General features: G+C 40.9%; 1 pseudogene; it reads right to left on the bottom strand.

Annotated features, from left to right (window-relative positions):
- The window catches only part of LOC148800608 (uncharacterized), a 35243-nt pseudogene extending 26231 nt beyond the window's left edge, over window positions 1–9012 (bottom strand).
- Window positions 9013–16694: the final 7682 nt, after the last annotated feature.

A 16694-nucleotide genomic window follows, 5' to 3' on the forward strand; every position in this document is an offset into this window, starting at 1 on the left:
CCAATAAGGTCCTATTCCTCCTCTCTGAAACACCATTAAGTTGTGGTGTGGCAGGAGGATCTAACTGTGATACTATCCCATTGTCCTTTAAGTATTCCCTGAAGGGTTGAGAGATCCATCATTTGGACGCCCAAAGATTGCGGAATAAGGGGCGAATTTCAAAAATTTTTCTCTCCCTTCAACTGGGAATCACATTCCCTATTTTGAAAATCATATTTTCAAGGATCAATCTTGAACCATAAACTGAACCAGATCTGAACCAAAAGGTGTAGGAGAAAATTATACCTGATACGGAGAAAAAGTATCTCCCAATGAAGGTGTTCACGCCCAAGGAAGGATCAAAGACTACTCCCACTGAAGATGGCGCAGTGCAGGATGGAGTAGAATCAGTAGTATTCTTCTCCAAGAATTCTGTCATTCGCAAGACACAGCAGGATGGCACGTGAGCACAGCTTCCAATCAAATCTTTCTCAAAGAACTGATGTCAAGATTGAATCTTGACTTCTCCCACAACTGGAGATCGAACTGGATGTCTGGCGGCTGGAGGAAGGAAGCGGCAAGAAAAGATCTTTGCTGGGATAGCAGAAATCTTTCTTTTGTAATTTCAGCACTTAAGAGGATCTGATTATCTGATGATTTATCTAAAGGCTTCCGCCCCCTCCTTCTTTGTAACCCCAAAGGATCAGCTCCTAATCCAATTAGGAGTTGCTGATCCAAATCTTATTTGGATCAGACCTCTCTTTAGGTGACAAGGATAAACCCTTATCTTATCTGTAGATTAGATCAACCATCTCCTAATCTCATTAGGAGGTTTGTAGATCTGAATCATATTCAGATCTGGAAGATCTGAGTGGATAAGGTTATGACCCTATCCTATCTGCTGATTCATCTCAGAAATTGCCCATATTTAACTTATTAAATAAGTCCTGTTCGAAATGGGCTTTAGGCCCATTAAGCTTATGTGCTCACTTAACCTTCCTAACTGCTGCCCAGTTGGGCTTCTGTGTATGGCGTGGAACCCAAGCATTGATCTACACATCAGCCACATGGGTTCGGCGCAGCCTTTGTTACAAGGCCTGGCCGAATACACTGTTATGGACAGTGCACCCCCTGAAACCCATCAAATGGGCTCTATGAGCCCAACACTTACTGAAGGGATGAGAGATCCATCCCATGGACGCCCAAAGATTGCAGAATAAGGGGCGAATTTCAAAAATTTCTCTCCCTTGAACTGGGAATCGCATTCCTTATTTAGAAAATCATATTTTCAAGGTTCACTCTTGAACCATAAACTGAACCAGATCTGAACCAAAAAGAGTAGGAGAGGATTATACCTGATACGGAGAAACAGTATCTCCCAATGGAGGTGTTCACTTCCAAGGAAGGATCCAAAATCTACTCCCACTGAAGATGGCGCAGTGCAGGATGGAGCAGAATCAGCAATGTTCTTCTCCAAGAACTCTGTCCTTCGCAAGAAATAGCAGGATGGCACGTGAGCACAGCTTCCTATCAATTCTTCCTCCAAGAACTGATGTCATGATCAAATCATGACTTCTCCCACTAGTGGAGATCGAACTGGCCAAACAGGGCGGCAAGAACAAGGAGGCGGCAAGAAAGAATTCGCAGGGTGCAGAATTCTCTCTTCTTGTGATTTCAGAACTCAACAAAATATGATTGTGTGTCTCCTAAAGGCTGCTGCCCCCTCCTTTTGTTAACCTAAAAGATTAGCTCCAAATCCAATTAGGAGCTGCTTGTCCAAATCAAATTTGGATAACACCCCTTTTAGGTGATAGGGATAAAAACCCTTATCTTATCTGCAGATTACATTAGCTTTCTCCTAATCTCATTAGGAGGTTTCTAGATCTAAATCACATTCAGATTTGGACTCTATGAGTGGATAGGGTCAAAACCCTATCCTATCTGCTAATCCATCTTAGAATTCGCCCAATTATTAACAAATAAAATAGCCCAGTTCAAAATGGGCTTTAGGCCCATCAAGCTTATGTGCTCACTTAACCTTCCTAACTGCTGCCCAGTTGGGCTTCCTTGTTTGGCGTGGGACCCAAAGAATTGATCTACACATCAGCCACATGGGTTCGGCCCAGCCTTTGTTACAAGGCCTGGCCGAATACACTGTTATGGACAGTGCACCCCCTGAAACCCATCAAATGGGCTCTATGGGCCCAACACTTAACCTAAGTGGTCCCTGGGCCAAGCTACCTTGTAACACCCAGGGACTGTGGGCAGATGCAAGATTAGCCCAATAGGCATTATCCTCAATGGTCTTACACTTAACCTCTCAGCCCATAATGATCATACACTGCCCGACAAGAGAGCACCTCTCCCTCGGCTGCAAGGAACAATGTTGCACTCTCTACTTATATGGATCCCAGGAATTAAAACCTTGTTGCAAACATTTTAGAAACCATAATATATATACTTTTATATCTCATATAAAATATACTTTGCAAAACAAATCTCAACGGTTGAAATCAGCTGCCGGCAGTCTTGGTTTCCATCAATGAGAGTGCATCCCCGATCATTACCTTTGTCCGACAATGATAAGAATCAAGGTTGAACTTGTCCCTTCAACCGAAAGCCATCTCCCATCAATTTAATCTTTGTTTTCTGTTATTTTCTGCTATTTTCTTATTTTCCTTAAACTATACAAACCCCCTTACTTCGTTACTTGGAAATAAATCCACCCTATCCCTGTGGAGATGACCTTGCTCATCACTATCTATAGATTATTAAATAAGAGCAAGAATATTTATCTTTGGTTGGATTCGACACCCACCATCCATTCAAGAAGGCATTGTGAACATCTAGCTGCCTAATGTCCCATCCTTGTGAGGTGGCCAAAGATAAAACTGTATGGATAGTAGCTGGGTTAACAACAAGGCTGAAAGTGTCAGTGAAGTTGACACCAGGAACGTGAGAGAAACCCTGAGCTACTAGTTTGGCTTTGTATTATTCCACAGAGCCATAAGGTTTTCTCTTAATTTTTTAAACCCACTTAGAGCCAATAACATTCATAGACAGATCATAAGGAACAAGCTACCACGTTCCATTCTCTATGAGAGCATGAAATTCAGATGCCGTAGTAGTGTGCCAGTCAACAGACTTGGATGCTTGAGTAGAAAGTTGTTTCTGCATCACTCTAACTACCATCTACAAGTAGTCCTTCAGGTAAAGGATACCTTGTGGCAATCTACGCATGGTGGGAACTCATGGAATGAGTAGTCATAGAATGTGTCCGTATAGTTAGAGAGGAATAGTAGGTGCGGCATCTAGAATCTCTTGAATCAATCGTGTTTTCTGACGCGGCTGATCTGTCTGATTATCAACATGAGATAAAGATTCATTAGTATCAATTGAAGACGATCTTGCAGTTATACCTTGTTCAAGATATGGAGAGTCATGAGAAGAGATATCATTCTCCTACATATCAGTGACTGAAGGAACAGGTAGCATGGTGATTGGAGCCGAATTCAGAGGTTCAGAAGGATTTCTCTCTTGAGAGATTCCCGAAAAATGTTTCTCATCAAAAACCACATGTCTTGCAATAATTTCTTGTGAAGTGACTGGATTATAGCACTTACCCTTTATGAGAAGAAATCCAATAAAAATGCATTTAACAGATTTATAGTCCATCTTGTGTTTTTTATATGGTTGAATAAAAGGATAGCAAAGACAACCAAAACTTTGTAATATAGAATAATTAGGTTTTCGACCAAATAACTTTTCATAAGGTGAGAGATTACCAAGTGTTAGAGTAGGCAATCGGTTAATAAGAAACACTGCAGTTTCTGCTACTTCAACCTAGAAGGATTTTGGGAGAGAGGAGGATGCCAGTAGAGAGAGAGTAGACTCAATAATATGCTGGTGTTTCCGTTCAACATTTCCATTCTGCTCATGAGTATGAGAACAACTCAACCTGTGTGAAATTCCTTCACTATCCAAGAAGGGGGATAATTTTTGAAACTCTCCTCCCTAATCACTTTGGAACATCTTAATTTTAGTGGAAAATAGATTTTCAGCATGTCTCTTAAATTTTAACGAAAGCATCAAAAACATTTGATTTCCTTTCAAGAGGATAAATCCAAGAAAACTTTGAATAAACATCCATAAACAAAACATAGTACTTATAGCCTTTTGTAGACAAAACTGGGGCGGGTCCCCTTACATCTGAATAAATTAACTCTAAAGCTTGAGAGACATTACTAGAAGAAATTGGCAAATTTAAACGATGTGCCTTGCCTAATTGGCAAGCCTCACAAACAAAAAGATCAATCATATGTCCTGAATAAGGTAAACCAAATTTAGAAATTACTGATTTAACTACTTTTAAAGATGCATGTCCTAAACAATGATGCCAATCCTGGAAAGAGGTTCTTTCTCCAACAAGAGCTTCGGCTGAATTTTCTCTATCATCATTGGCTCCTGGGAACTGATAGAGTCCATCTCTACTGTCCTTTGAGTAAAATTCTCCCCATACGATCCTTCAATAAAAAGAAATTCGGGTGAATTCAAAAACATAATTGTTATCTCTTGTAAATCTCCTAACAAAGATCAAACTCTTTGTTAGGGCAGGAACATGATAAATATTTTTCAAATTAAATTGATAATGATCATAATTTAATGAAGAAGAACCTATTAGACAGTGTCTGCCCATAGCTCCAATTAGATTGATGTATATTTTGACATTTATTGTCAATGAATAAAGTACAAAATTGATTCATGTTATTTTTGGTGTGTTTCTGTGTAATACCCTTAAACTAGACACTTATGAGACTTTTGATAGTTTAGAATCTTTACAGCCGTTGGATAGACTTAGGGAGGTTTATCCTGCCAAAGCTGACACTAATGTGCTGCCAAGTCGGTTGGGGTGGCTTGTCACAGTTGTCAGGGTGAGTCCCGAAGCACATGTAGTGTGGGTTTCCTTGAAACTTTGAAATGGACCATTTTCTAGTTATGCCTTGGACCTTGAAGACAGATGGGCAAAACTGGAAAGTTACACCTAACCCCTAGACTCGATTATGGTACTACACTAGGTGTTGTATTGGGCTTTCTTTAATATGCCAATCAATGAGATCCTTAGCGGGGGTCAAAACCTGCATATGTTGTGGCAGTTTGAGAATTCATCTGAGTGGGTGATCATAGTGACAGAATCAGCCCCTTTGTCGGACAAAGTGAATGATCGGGGACAACACTCTCTTTGATGGAAACCTAAACTGCCGGTAGTGGATTTAAAATGTGTTTGAGATTTGTTTTGCAAAATACATTTATATATATATATTATGTTTTATGAAAAAGGTTTGCAAAGATTTTAATTCCTGGGATCCGTCCTGAGTAGATAGTGTGACATTGTAGCTTGCAGCCGAGGGAGAGGTCCTCTCTTGTCGATTAGTGTTTGATCATTATGGGATGAGAGGTTAAGTGTAAGACCATTTAGGGCTTTTTCCTGATGAGCTAATCTCACTTAAGTCCATAATCCTTGGACCTTCATAAGGTGGCTACACCCAAAGACCATTTAGTTTAAATGTTGGGCCTGCTAAGAGTCCCTACTGATGAGCTCAAGCGTTCACTGTGTTCAACAATCAATTCGGCTAGGCCTTGTAACAGAGGCTAGGCTGAACCCATGTGGCTTTTGTGGAGATAAATGTTAGGGTCCCTGACGGGTTGTCAAAAGCCCACAAAATTAATACTAGTCCCACAATAAAATATTTGTAGTAAAAGTGGTACTAGGTCGAATCCCACAGGGAGCTAAACAATAATCTCTTAGCCGAATGGAAAATATAATTGAGTGGGAAAATTTAATAACTAAAATTAAAAGAATAAGAAAGCAATAACAAACTAAACAAACAAGAGAAAATCAATCTTACCGAATTCTGGTTCAAGGGTTTGGGTTGAATCGATTGGCCATCGATCCTAGGTAAATTTCAGCATTCTTGCCATTCAAGCATTTAACCGTAGATTTATTAGGATAGCCATAATAAACCTTGTGTTTTCCTAATTCAGTTGACCAAACCCAGCATTCGATCAACCCTTATCACCACTCAACTAGGTACAATAGCGTTCCATGTTAAACAGTGATAGCATTAAGATTTGTGAAAATAGTTAAACCGAAATGACAATAATTGAGATAGCTGCAATTACTGAATCTTGTTCCATCGATTTCTTTAGGTTGAACCATGTTAAAACATTGGTCAAAGGCTGTCATGAACAATTGACCCAAAAAGATATCAACTTAATTGCTACTTGTACCATTATTCGTGACAATTACGGATCACTGAAATCATGGATATCAGTAGGAAAATCAACATTAATTCAGTTTGTCAAACTAATTAACATCAACATCCAATAAAGATATGCACAAGAATCAATGAATACTTGAATTAAAAAGCAAGAAAATAAATTAACTACAGAACCTCACAATGACACAATCGAACCTCCCCCCTTGAACCAGAAAAAGAAGCTTAGCTACTCATGATCTACGCAATCTCCATACTTTGCTTCTCCATAGTCGAACTGCCTTCTTGAGATTCTTGGTCTTCTTGATGATCTCTTGGATCTGAGAGTGATGCTAGAGCTGGTTCGCCCCCCTCTTTATATAGCCAAAGGAGAGGGCTATTTTCCAACTCCTTCTAGTAGATCATCTTATCTTTAGGGAGTCTTGAACTTCTTTGAACTAATCCTATCCTATCTCTTATCTAATTCCCAACCTTCTTATCCTTATAGGATTACATTCAAAGTTTAGATCTAATAAGACTCTCTTCCTCTTGGGAGATTACATTCGAATTAGGACTCTAGACTCTTGCATCCGAGTTGGGTCTCTGCTACTTGGGTTGCTTCCAGGTTCTTCTGCAAGTTGGGCTTCAGCTGTTAAATGGGCCTGTCTGCGAACTTGCTCCGACTTTGGGCCAGGTTTCATACTCGATGCGGACCGAATCAGTCAAGTACTTCATTGATTGAAGCTAAGGGCATACAAAACTGTCTAACATACCGTAGAGGGGACATTTGCATCCTCGTGGAACAACTTCAATCGGTGTCCATTCACCTTGAAGATCTTACATGTGTCGAGACTTTTGATCTCTACTGCACCATAGGGAAAAACATTAGTCACAGTAAACGGACCCATCCACCTAGAATGCAGCTTACTTGGCATGAGTTGAAGTCGAGAATTATACGATAAGACCTTTTGTTCAATTTTAAATTGTTTTCTTAAGAGTGCATTGTCATGGAACGATTTGGCCTTTTCTTTGTAGATTTTCGAATTCTCGTATGCCTCTAACCTCAACTCTTCCAGCTCTTGCAACTGAAGCTTCCTTTCTTTCCCTGCTTCTTCCATATTCATATTGCATTACTTGATTGCCCAATAGGCCCTATGTTCAATTTCCACCAGCAAGTGGCAAGATTTGTCAAAAATTAACCTGTAAGGGGACATACCTATTGGGGTCTTGTAAGCTGTCCAATATGCCCAGAGAGCATCATCTAGACGTAGGTTCCAATCCTTCATTCCTGGATTCACCATCTTTTCCAAGATGGACTTTACCTCTCTATTGGAAATTTCAGCTTGCCCGTTAGTCTGGGGGTGATAAGCAGTGGCAATTTGGTGATGCACCCCATATCTTCTCAACAAGGCTTCAACTGTTCTATTGCAAAAATGGGTCCCTTGATCGCTTATGATGGCTCGAGGAATGCCAAACCTACTGAAGATGTTAGACTTTATAAACCCTGCAACACATTTAGAATCATCAGTTTTGGTGGCTTTGGCTTCCACCCATTTTGAGACATAATCGACTGCCAAAAGTATGTAAGAAAAACCACAAGAGGGGGGAAAGGGTCCCATGAAATCAATGCCCCAAACATCAAATATTTCACATATAAGAATGGGGGTTTGGGGCATCTCATTCCTGCGAGATAGTGTACTTGTTTGTTGACATCTTTCACAGTTTTTACAAGACAAGTAGGCATCTCTAAATAGGGTAGCCCAATACAGCCCACTATCCAAGACTTTTCGAGCAGTCCTCTTTGGCCCAAAATGGCCCCCACAAGCATAATTATGACAAAACCTTAGAATCGACATCTGCTCCACCTCAGGGACACATCTCCTAATCATTTGGTTAGAACAAAATTTCCATAGGTAGGGTTCATCCCATACATAATATTTCGTCTCATACTTGATTTTATTCTTTATGGGTCTGCTAAGGTCATTAGACAAAATTCCCATGACCAAGTAATTCACAATGTCAGCATACCATGGAGTCATACTTCTCATGTGGAACAACTGCTCATCAGGAAACAACTCACAGATGGGAGAGGAGTCCTCGTCTTTCACCAACCGACTTAGGTGATCAACCACCGAATTTCAGCTCCCCTTCGATCCTTGATTTCTAGATCGAACTCTTGGAGCAAGAGTATCCACCTTATCAGCCTCGGTTTCGACTCCTTCTTTGCTAGTAGGTATCTCAAAGCTGCATGGTCAGAAAAAACAATCACTTTAGAGCCAAGCAAATATGACCTAAATTTGTCTAAAGCAAACACAATAGCTAATAGCTCTTTTTCAGTGGTTGTGTAATTGTTCTGTGCAACATTCATCATTTTGGAAGCATAGTGAATAACATGGCTCTTCCCATTTATTCGCTGCCCTAGAACAACCCCTACTGCATAATTGCTTGCATCCGTCATGATCTCAAAAGGCAAGTTCCAATCGGGTGGTTGAATGATGGGTGCAATGGTTAATAAATTTTTAAGCTTGTTAAATGCTTCCTTGCACTTATCATCAAATTTGAAAGGCACATCTTTTTGCAACAAACTGGACAATGGCAGGGCAATTTTTGAAAAATCTTTGATGAACCTACGATAAAAGCCTACATGTCCAAGAAAAGAACGAACCTCGCTAACATTTGTAGGGTAAGGTAAACTCACAATTAAATCAATTTTTGCCTTGTCGACTTCTATTCCTCTGGCTGAAACTACATGTCCCAACACAATACCCTCCGTCACCATAAAATGACATTTTTCATAGTTTAAGACAAGATTTGTTTCCACACACCTATTCAGAATTTTACTTAAACTATTCAAGCAGTCATTAAACGAATCACCATAACCAGTAAAATCATCCATGAACACTTCAATGCATTTTTCAATAAAATCAGAAAACATGCTCATCATGCATCTTTGAAAGGTGCCCGGAGCGTTACACAAACCAAAGGGCATTTGTCTGTAGGCGAAGGTGCCAAATGGACAAGTGAATGTCATTTTCTCTTGGTCCTCTTGCGCAATAACAATCTAATAATACCCGGAGAATCCATCGAGAAAACAGAAGAAAGCCTTACCTGCCAGCCTTTCTACATCTGATCAATGAAGGGTAGGGGAAAATGGTCCTTTCGAGTGGCCAAGTTGAGTTTTTGAAAATCTATTACCATTCGCCATCCACCTTGTACCCTCATGGGAATTAGTTCATTATTTTTATTTTTTACTACAGTCATCCTAGTTTTCTTAGGCACAACATGAATAGGACTTACCCATTTGCTGTCTGAAATTGGATAAATTATCCCTTCATCTAACAGTTTAAGCACCTCTTTCATTACTACCTCTTTCACTACCGGGTTGAGTTTCCTTTGTGGTTCTCTAACCGGTTTGGCATCATCTTCCAAAAGGATCCTATGCATGCAAATCGAGGGGCTGACCCCTTTTATGTCGGCTAGGGTCCAGCCAATCACCTCCTTATGGTCCTTTAGGACTTTGATGAGCCTCTCCTCTTGCTCCTCAGTCAACCCTTTTGCAATGATCACAGGCAGTGTCTCTTTTTCGCCCAAGTAGGCATATTATAGGTGATCAGGTAGGGTCTTTAGTTCTAGCTCCGGAGCCTGCAAAACAGAGGGCAGCAGCCTTGTGAGAGAAACCTTCGATTGAACATCAGAAGTACTTACCTCCTGCTCAGGTTCCAGAGTATCATAGGATGCATCAATCTCCTCCTCCCTGTCTGATTGTGCCTTATAGTCCACCTCATCGTCCATGTCCTCCTCTCCAAAGACATCCTGCACAATCAAATCGATAGTATCAATAGAGCAGATTGAATGACACTCACTAGGATATTTCATTGCATCAAAAATATTAAATTTTACATTCTCTCCGTCAAACTCGACAGAGAGGGTACACTCGTCCACATCTATTTTGGTCTTGGCCGTTTTTATGAACGGCCGACCTAATAGAAGTGGGGCTGAACTCGTGGTTGTGTCTTCTTCCATCTTCAGGATGTAAAAATCAGTTGGAAAGATCAAATCGTTAACCTGCACTAATACATCCTCAACAATCCCTTCTGGGTATGCATTAGAACGATCAGCCAATTGAATAACAACTCTAGTCTCTTTTAAAGGACCTAGTCTTAATGCACAGTAAATCGAGTATGGCATGACATTAATAGATGCACCTAAGTCCAGCATGGCACGCTCGATTCGTTTATTGCCAATCACACAGGGTAGGGTAAACATACCTGGATCAGCATGCTTTTCTGGTAGGGTCCTCTTGATCACGGCTGAAACGTTCTCTCCCACTTTTTTACCTTTTCATCAATTCGCAGCCTCCTCTTGTTCGTGCATAACTCTTTCAAAAATTTTGCATATTTAGGGATTTATTTTATTGTATCTAGCAAGGGAATGTTGATCTCCACCTTCCTGAAGGTTTCTAACACTTCTTGTTCGTATTCCTCTTTCTTTGAACTTGCCAACCTACTAGGAAAAGGTGGTACAACATTAGTAACCTTAGGGAGATGGGGGTCTGATTTTACCTCAATGGGGCTGTTGTTTGACCCTTGTCCTTCCTCTTCTTTGGCTGCCTTCGATGGTGAACTTGGTTGGGACTGCAACTCTCTTCCGCTTCTCAACACCACCGCACTTGCTTTCTCTTTCGGATTAACTACCGTTTGTGAGGGTAGTTTCTCGGAGTTCTACGCCTCCAACTTGCTGATGGAAGTGGCAAGTTGGCTAATTTGGTTCCCCAAATTCTGAATGCTAGCTCTCGTTTCCTGCTGAAATTGCTGAGTATTAGTAGCGAGAGCCTTAACTACATCATCCAAAGACATACCTGAATTCGGGGGTTGGCTTTGCGCTGTGATGGATGTTGAAAGCTAGGGCTGTCGATTGAAAAATTGGGGCTGATATTTTTGCTGTCCTCCTTGGGTCCCGTAGCTTAAGTTTGGATGATCTCTCCACCCCGGATTGTAATGATTGGAGTAAGGATCAAACTTTCATTGGGCTGGCCCGGGAATCCTCCCACGGCATTGACTTGCTACATCAGGCCATCTTGTAATGATGGACACATGTCCGTAGGATGTCCAGGGATCGAACAGATACCACACACCCTGGCAATTTGTAACTGTCCTGCTGCAAGCTGCTTAACCAAAGGAGTTAAATCAAAAATCTGGTTTTCTAAATTTGCATGGCTTACCTCGTTAACCCTTCTAATGGTACCTTATGTCCTTGTACCGAATTGCTGAGAATTTTCGGCCATATGGGAGATTAATTCCCTGGCCGCTTCAGGTGTCTTGTTAACTAGAGCTCCTCCACTGGCTGCATCGACCATACTTCTATCCATGGGCTGAAGCCCTTCATAGAAGTATTGGATTAACAATTGTTCAGGAATTTGGTGGTGGGGACAACTAGCAACAAGTTGCTTAAACCTTTCCCAATATTCATATAATGTCTCACAACCAAACTGTCGAACTCCACATATTTTTTTTCTTATATTCGCAGCCCAGGACGCAGGAAAATATTTATCTAAAAATATCCTATTCATTTCATCCGATGTGCGTACAGAACCGAGAGGGAGAATATACAACCAATCCTTTACTTTATCTCTTAAAGTAAATGGAAAGGCTATGAGTTTTACCTAGTCCTCGGTCATACCGTGGGGTTTCAAGCTTGAACATACGACATGAAATTCCTTTAGATGTTTGTGAGGGTCCTCACCTGGGAAACCATGAAATAGAGGCAATAATTGAATCAAACCAGATTTGAGTTCAAAGGCTACCTCAAGAATGGGGTACATGATGCATAAGGGATGTTGGTTCATAATTGGTGCAGCCAACTCCCTTAATGTCATCTCTCTGTCAGCCATTCTTTCTACTTCTTCGAAGATGGGAAAATCATAAGTGGGTAGATCGAAATCTGAGTTCACCCTTTTAGGTGAACGATCATTCCTTTGCTACGCCTCCTTTCTTAAACGATGGGTGGTCCTCTCAATTTCGGGGTTTGTACTGAAGTTCACCTCGTTGAGAAGCGTGAGTCATAAACAAGAAGATTAACAAAAGAAGGTAATACCTAAGAAATTAACGTTGCTCCCCGGCAACGATGCCAAAATTTTGATGGGTTGTCGAAGCCCTCAAAATTAATACTAGTCCCACAATAAAATATTTGTAGTAAAAGTGGTACTAGGTCGAATCCCATAGGGAGCTAAACATCTCTTAGCCGAATGGATAATATAATTGAGTGGGAAAACTTAATAACTAAAATTAAAAGAATAAGAAAGCAATAACAAACTAAACAAACAAGAGAAAATCAGTCTTACCGAATTCTGGTTCAAGGGTTCGGGTTGAATCGATTGGCCATCGATCCTAGGTAAATTTCAGCATTCTTGCCATTCAAGCATTTAACCTTAGATTTATTAGGATAGCCATAATAAACCTTGTGTTTTCCTAATTCAGTTGACCAAACCCAGCATTCGATCAACCCTTATCACCACTCAAGTGGGTACGATAGCGTTCCATGTTAAACAGTGATAGCATTAAGATTTGTGAAAATAGTTAAACCAAAATGACAATAATTGAGATAGTTGCAATTACTGAATCTTGTTCCATTGATTTCTTTAGGTTGAACCATGTTAAAACATTGGTCAAAGGCTGTCACGAACAATTGACCCGAAAAGATATCAACCTAATTGCTACTTGTACCATTATTCGTGACAATTACGGTTCACCGAAATCATGGATAGCAGTAAGAAAATCAACATTAATTCAGTTTGTCAAACTAACTAACATCAACATCTAATAAAGATATGCACAAGAATCAATGAATACTTGAATTAAAAAGAAAGAAAATAAATTAACTACAGAACCTCACAATGACATAATCGAACCTCCCCCCTTGAAATAGAAAAAGAAGCTTAGCTACTCATGATCTGCGCAATCTCCATGCTTTGCTTCTCCATAGCCGAACTACCTTCTTGAGCTTCTTGGTCTCCTTGATGATCTCTTGGATCTGAGAGTGATGTTAGAGCTGGTTCGCCCCGCTCTTTATATAGCCAAAGGAGAGGGCTATTTTCCAACTCCTTCTAGGAGATCATCTTATCTTTAGGGAGTCTTGATCTTCTTTAAACTAATCCTATCCTATCTCTTATCTAATCCCCAACCTTCTTATCCTTATAGGATTACATTCAAAGTTTAGATCTAATAAGACTCTCTCCCTCTTGGGAGATTACATTCAAATTAAAACTCTAGACTCTTGTATCTGAGTTGGGCTTCTCTGCTACTTGGGCTGCTTCCAGGTTCTTCTGCGAGTTGGGCTTCAGCTGTTAAATGGGCCTGGCTGCGAACTTGCTCTGACTTTGGGCCTGGTTTCGTACTCGATGCGGACCGAATCAGTCAAAACCCTAAACATAAAAGTTGTGGGCTTTTCTCGCTTCTTGAATTGCCCAATTCGGAGTCCGGAATTGTGAGTTAGGCCCAGATCACTGACTGTCGCTGAAACTGTACAAAATCATCCGAATTGGCCTGTTTCCTTCCAACTGCCTTCTTTATTGCCCTGAATCAAAATACAAGAGTAATGAGTCCATTTAAGTGCTAAATAAGTGTAAAAGTGTGAATATTAGGGGATAAAAATAGGGTTCTTTTTGGTTTCATCAGTCCCACACAATACAAAGAGAGCCAAACAGCCAGGAAATTAAAAGGGAAGAGAGCCTGATAGCTTAATGGGCCTAAAGCAACAAACAGGGGTCCACTGCAGACTCCACGACCGAGGCCGAGTACATTGCCACAAGTGAGGCTGCCAAAGAAGCCGTGTGGAAGAAGAAGTTCGTTCACGTGTTGGGAGTATTTCCATCCAGCACATTACCCATCCCGTTGTTGTGTGACAACAATGGAGCCATTGCTCAGGCTAAGGAGCCACGAGCCCACTCGAAGTCGAAGCACATTGAGAGGAAGTACCATGTACTATGGGAGATTGTTGGTAGAGGGGATGTCCTGATTCAAAAGGTAGTGTCAGTGGAAACTGTAGCAGTCCCATTAACGAAGCTACTATCACAGAAAGTGTTTGAGAAACACGTGGAAAGCATGGGACTCCGGCTTGTACCTGATTGAACATAAGTGCAAGTGGGAGTTGTTGGACAGTTTTGTATGCCCTCAGCTTCAATCAGAATGATGTACTTTATGAGTTTATTGTAAATGAATAAAAGTGCATATTTGATTCATGTTCCCTTGGTATGTTTCTCTGTAATACCCTTAAATTGGACACTTAATGAGACTCGTGTTAGTTTAGAATGTTCACAGTCAGTGGGTCGGTCTGAGGAGACCTATCCTAATAAGGTTGACATTGTTGTGCCACAAAGTCAGTTGGGGTGGCCTGTCTCAGCTGCCAGGGTGAGACTCTAGGCACATACAGTGTAGGATTAATTGAATCTTTGAACTGGACCAGATTTCCAATATTGCCCTGAACCGTGGAGATTGATGGGCAAAACTAGAAAGTTACACCCGACCTCTAGACTCGATTATGATACTGCACTCGGTGTCGGATTGGGCTGTCTTTGATGGGACAGTCTGAGAATTCATCTAAGTGGGTGATCATAGTGACAGGATCAGCCCTTTTGTCGGACAAAGGTAATGATCGGGGATGCACTCTCACTGATGGAAACCAAGACTGCTGGCAGCCGATTTCAATCGTTGAGATTTGTTTTGCATAGTATATTTTATATGAGATATAAAAGTATATATATTATCGTTTCTAAAATGTTTGCAAAAGGTTTTAATTTCTGGGATCCATATAAATAGAGAGTGCAACACTGTTCCTTGCAGCCGAGGGAGAGGTCCCCTCTTGTCAGGCAGTGTTTGATCATTATGGGCTGGGAGGTTAAGTGTAAGACCATTGAGGGTAATAACTGATGGGTTAATCTTGCATCTGCCCACAGTCCCTGGGTGTTACAAGGTGGCTTGGCCCAGGGACCACTTAGGGTAAGTGTTGGTACCATAGAGCCCATTTGATGGGTTTCATGGGGTGCACTGTCCATAACAGTGTATTCGGCCAGGCCTTGTAACAAAGGCTGGGCTGAACCCATGCGGCTGATGTGTAGATCAATGCTTGGGTCCCACGCCATACAAGGAAGCCCAACTGGGCAGCAGTTATGAAGGATAAGTGAGCACACAAGCATAATGGGCCTAAATCCCATTTCGAACTGGATTTATTTAATAAGTTAAATATGGGTGAATTCTGAGATGGATTAACAGATAGGATAGGGTATTAACCCTATCCACTCAGAGAGTCCAGATCTGAATATGATTCAGATCTAGAAACCTCCTAATGAGATTAGGAGAGGGCTGATCTAATCTGCAGATAAGATAAGGGTTTATCCTTATCATCTAAAAGGATGTTTGATCCAAATCAATGATTTGGATCAGAAGCTCCTAAATTGGATTAGGAGCTGATCTTTTGGGATTACAAAAGAAGGAGGGGGTGGCATCCTTTAGAAACAGATACTCACATTCTCTTCAAAGCTGAAATCATAGAAGAAAGATTTCTACAATCCCTGCGAAAATCTTTCTTGCCGCCTCCTTCCAAAAACCGCCAGACATCCAGTTTGATCTCCAACTCTGTGGGAGAAGTCATGATTCGATCTTGATATCAGTTCTTTGTGAAAGAATTGATTGGAAGTTGTGCTCACGTGCCATCCTGTTGTTTCTTGCGAAGGACAGAGTTCTTGGAGAAGAACATTGTTAATTCTGCTCCATCCTACACTGCGCCATATTCAGTGGGAGCAGTCTTTGGATCCTTCCTTGGGCGTGAACACATTTGTTGGGAGATATTATTTCTCCGTATCAGGTATAATCCTCTCCTACTTATTTTGGTTCAGATTTGGTTCAGTTTATGGTTCAGGATTGATCCTCTAAATAGGGAATGCGATTCCCAGTTGAAGGGAGAGAAAAATTTTTGAAATTCGCCCCTATATTCCGCAAGATTTGGGCGTCCATACGATGGATCCCTCATCCCTTCAAATATGCCAATCAATGAGATCCTTAGCGGGGGTCAAAACCTGCATATGTTGGGGTAGTTTGAGAATTCATCTGAGTGGGTGATCATAGTGACAGAATCAGCCCCTTTGTCGGACAAAGTGAATGATTGGGGACAATACTCTCTTTGATGGAAACCTAAACTGCCGGTAGTGGATTTCAAACGTGTTTGAGATTTGTTTTGCAAAATATATTTATATATATATATATATATTATGATTTATGAAAAATGTTTGCCATGATTTTAATTCCTGGGATCCATCCTGAGTAGATAGTGCGACACTGTACCTTGCAGCCAAGGGAGAGGTCCTTTCTTGTCGAGCAGTGTTTGATCATTATGGGCTGAGAGGTTAAGTGTAAAACCATTTAGGGCTTTTACCTGATGGGCTAATTTCACTTAAGTCCGTAGTCCTTG

Source organism: Nelumbo nucifera, chromosome 4 (genome assembly GCF_055504915.1).
Source record: "Nelumbo nucifera cultivar China Antique chromosome 4, China Antique-T2T, whole genome shotgun sequence".
NCBI lineage: Eukaryota > Viridiplantae > Streptophyta > Magnoliopsida > Proteales > Nelumbonaceae > Nelumbo > Nelumbo nucifera.